Below are 4,408 nucleotides of genomic sequence, written 5' to 3' on the forward strand. Positions count from 1 at the left end.
CAAGGCATCATGTAACCCTTTGGGTGTCACAGCCCAGGCCTGTCTAAGAGAAAATCATCAAATGCCTCCATCATTGTCTTTTTCTCCTGTTTGTGAGAGCACACGATACACTTTAGCAAAGGAAACCTGCAAAACTGTGAATTTTTGATGTGAGATATTAAAAATAACAGCCAAGAATAGTCGATAAGGGAGATACATTCCCCGGGACTATGGGTCTTACAAGTTGACTGCACAGTAATTACATCTCCGGAGGATCCAGGAGAGGAAAGTTTTCAAAAATGTGGGGGAGCTGGCGAGGCAAAAGAACTTCATGCTCTGCAGGCTTCACCGTACTCTCCTCCCTCTTGAAACAAAATCGGAATGCTAATGTCTCATCAGAAAACAGGTAAGGAATTCTAGTCAGTTTGTGCCAGATCAGTCATCCCTTCTCACTTATGTTCCTTGTGTTCTTCCTTTCTAAACACAAAATAAAATGTTTTGCTCATTTGGTATATGTCAGTTTAAAAAGAGATGAATCCGTGCTTCACATTAGACAAATAAAAACGAGACACTAGAATACATTTTCTAACAAACAGTGGTAAGTTTCTTAAGTCTGCAAAAGTTTACATTTACAGTTTCTTATGTCTGTCACTGGTGGCTTGGATTTAACACAGCGGACCTGTGTTTTGTTGGAGCAGCCCAGGGAAAAACAATATAAATATGTGACTGAAAATTCTTATTTAAAGACTGAAATTATGTTGGTAAATAAAAAGTGTGACAAAATTAACATGATTAACAGTTCTAAATCTTTAATTTTATTTAATCAAATACAGTTGACCTTATCAAGTATTTATCACTTCTCTAACTCATCTCATTTATGCAGTTACACAGCATGTTCTTCTCTATCTTTGGAGGAAAACCATTGCTACTTTTAATACAGACTAAATTCTAAGTCCCAGTGGTTTTTGTTGTTGATTCTCTGTGTAAAGTATTTGTGGTTATTCCACACTGGACCCTGGTGTAACATAAAGTACTGCTGCTTGTGTTATTTATTTTACAATGTTTGTATTATTTCATAGAAGACTCATAAATGTTTAACACATATGGAATGGACCAATCCAAAAATCAGAGCCACTTTATGCAGTGTATAGCCAAGTGGCATAAAAAGAAAAATGTTGCTTTTTTAAATTTTTTTCACACATTTCATGTACATTTTGTTTGGATGATAGAGTGCAAACAAAAAATCTTTTTCTCTCTCTGCTCTTCACTTCTCAGTCTTACGCTGTGTGCATTTCTGTGTTGTTGTTTTTTTTTTTTACCTGTGTTTATGAACTCCTTCAGGCTACTTAAAGCTAGATTCCTGGAACCCCTCCATCATCACTGCTAAGACCAGCTCTCCCAACCAGCTACCTGCACAAGTCATAACAGTAACAATACAATTCCCATTCAGTTCAGTTGAATGTTACAGGGAGTGCAGAATTATTAGGCAAGTTGTATTTTTGAGGAATAATTTTATTATTGAACAACAACCATGTTCTCAATGAACCCAAAAAACTCATTAATATCAAAGCTGAATGTTTTTGGAAGTAGTTTTTAGTTTGTTTTTAGTTTTAGCTATTTTAGGGGGATATCTGTGTGTGCAGGTGACTATTACTGTGCATAATTATTAGGCAACTTAACAAAAACAAATATATACCCATTTCAATTATTTATTTTTACCAGTGAAACCAATATAACATCTCCACATTCACAAATATACACTGTAAACCCGAACAAGTTGACTGAACTTAAAACTTTTGTGGAAACTGATTACCTCAAAAGATTTAAGTACAAAAACTCATATCTTCTAAGTATGGGGTACTCAAAATTTGTATTTATTGTTAACCTAAAAATTTTAAATTATATTTTATATTTTATTAATTGAGCTTTACTCAAAGACTGTATACTTTAATTTCAATATTTTTGTGTTTCGTGTAGTTTATTATTTTGATGCAACACAATGCAATTATATTACAACCTAAACCCAAATTATCTGATTATTAATTAAAAGATATTTATGTTGTGAGTGTAGACTACTAAAAAAAAAAAAAAGTACGGAAATTCAGTTACTTTACATTTTGTTTATTTAACATTTTTTCATGAAAATTTAAAAACATCACAAATGTTTTTATAAAACAACTAACATGGACATCGGCACCATAAAGTGAGCATTATAAATTCTGTGTAGAACATTTATCTTTTTATAAACTCACAAAGGACGACATCAGTCCTAATTGCATCTTTCTCAAAATACACAAAAATGCAAAACAAAAAGTCAAATACTAATCACTTTTTTTTAAATAGAAATGAAAAACAATTTTTTAAAATGGGTACAAAGACGATCAGCTTCCAAATAACCAGATAAGGCAGTCAAGTATAGGAAAATTAGGTAAACTGATGGAGTTAAATCCACCCAAAGCCTGTAGTAAACTTAAAGTGCTTCAAACAAAGTGCTCAGTAACAGAGTGCGTGTCCTAACAAACATTGCCTTATATTCCTTAAGAGCATGTAGGCAGGGGTTTCAGGGGTTTGCCGTCATCAAGCCCCATGAAGATATTTTGGACTAAGGCAAATGTGTGAACCAGCTTCCTGGGGTAGTCTAAATGCAGAGCATAGATCAAGCCAAACAATAAAGCAAATGCATTTGCAAATCTGGGAATATCACGCATCACCTAGTCGCCTTTCACCAAAACAGCCATGCTTGAGGAAGTAAAATGGACTGGACTGGGAAGCGCCGTCGGTAACCACTGTGAGAAGGGCAACTGGAGTGTCAATGAGGGTCGACTCATCCAATGCGTCCGCCTGGAATAGACACAGTATCAATGGTAAATGGCCTGTATTTGTATAGCGCTTTACACATTCAGTCATCCAGACATTCACACCCATTCACACACTGGTGACGGCAGCTACATTGTAGCCACAGCCACCCTGGGGCGCACTGACAGAGGCGAGGCTGCCAGACACTGGCGCCACCGGGCCCTCTGACCACCACCAGTAGGCAACGGGTGAAGTGTCTTGCCCAAGGACACAACGACCGAGACTGTCGGAGCCAGGGCTCGAACCGGCAACCTTCTGATTACAAGGCGAACTCCCAACTCTTGAGCCACGATCGCCCCAATTAAATAAGTAAGGTTGGTTTGAGAGAATGTGACAAGCATGACCTGTAATCTAGCAAAACATTCAGCAGTGTAGTGGGTTACTTTGTAACGAGTTAGGGTACTCTACTTTTTTTGAAAAATGTACATTAACGTGTTAGCTTCTTGCATTACATAATTTGTATTTTTATTATTTTTCTAAAAAAAAAAAAGTAATTTTTTATTTCATGACTTTATCTCAAAAAGAAACTAAATCTTGACTTCAGCCTGGTTTTTGGGCCACCTGCAGCATAGCCATAGTGCTGTGATACGCCTGTGCCCTGCTCCTGACCTGTGTGTGTGTGGGTTTTCTACAGAGAGGGTATTTTGTTTGTACAATTTGGTAGCTGCTAGGGTATTAAATTGTATTTAAAAAAATCCATAGCATTTTATCTTACTGGCAGAATTTAAGTAATGCAAAAATACACTTACATTACATGTCTAAAAGAATTCTGGGTCCTCCTCCCGCAGGTATACAGGAAGGGCACGAAGTACTGCAGTGCGTTTCACGTTGATATCAGGCGCCTCCTAAAAAGGGAAAAGAAAAGTTCATTTAACGCAAAGTTTTCAGGTGTCATTCTTTGGGGAGAATACATGTTTATGAAACTGCATGCCACTGCTAGCTAAGTCACTTTTGAATGATGCTAATGAGAAGAAAAAAAAAAAAAAACCTGCCGAACAATGAGGCTGCTGTTGTAAAAACGCCAACTTTCTTGCGTTGGCAAGGGGTCGTTAAAATATCACTAAGACCCTTTCTTTATGTGTGATTCTTCGTAAAACTGTTTTAATCGGTTAAAACTGTAAAACTGACGACATAATCTATGTTTGAAAAAGAGCGCGAACAACTATTCACCACCTGGGTCTGTGCTTTTTAACACAACAGCGCATTCGAAAACAAGTTATTGGCTGCAACATATTAATATACTTGCTTTTTTACGGAAAAAATAAACATAACGAAGGTTCCGTTTTACTTACAAGTTTCTCCAAATGTGTTCTCCAGTCGCTCGAGAAGGGCAGCCATATTGAACAGAATTTTCTGTCAACGTTGTTCAGGTTAGAGAGAAGACGTCATAACGTCATGATGTCCACATGCGGAGCTCGGAAAAAAACATTTACTCAAAAATCATAATTAAGAAAGCAGTATTTACTCTTAACTTCTAAGCCATGTACAATTATAACTGTTTGAATCGTTAACCGAAGAGAAAAGTTTTAAGTTGTTTCAACTTTGTGAGGAATTTTAATTGTTATATCCACAA

The 4,408-nt window shown here is 36.5% G+C and overlaps 1 long non-coding RNA gene across 1 annotated transcript; it reads right to left on the reverse strand.

Moving 5' to 3' along the window:
• Positions 1-2,088: 2,088 nt before the first annotated feature.
• LOC146550372 (uncharacterized) lies at positions 2,089-4,064 on the reverse strand. The gene is made up of 2 exons (XR_014890150.1): positions 3,585-4,064; positions 2,089-2,820 (listed from the first exon to the last, which is right to left on the reverse strand). It is a non-coding gene; the product is annotated as an uncharacterized LOC146550372 (long non-coding RNA).
• Between the last annotated feature and the right edge of the window lie 344 nt (positions 4,065-4,408).

This window comes from Mchenga conophoros, linkage group LG20, assembly GCF_057382185.1.
Source record: "Mchenga conophoros isolate Kocher_MC1m ecotype Shallow Benthic linkage group LG20, M_conophoros_male_GT1.1, whole genome shotgun sequence".
Lineage (NCBI taxonomy): Eukaryota > Metazoa > Chordata > Actinopteri > Cichliformes > Cichlidae > Mchenga > Mchenga conophoros.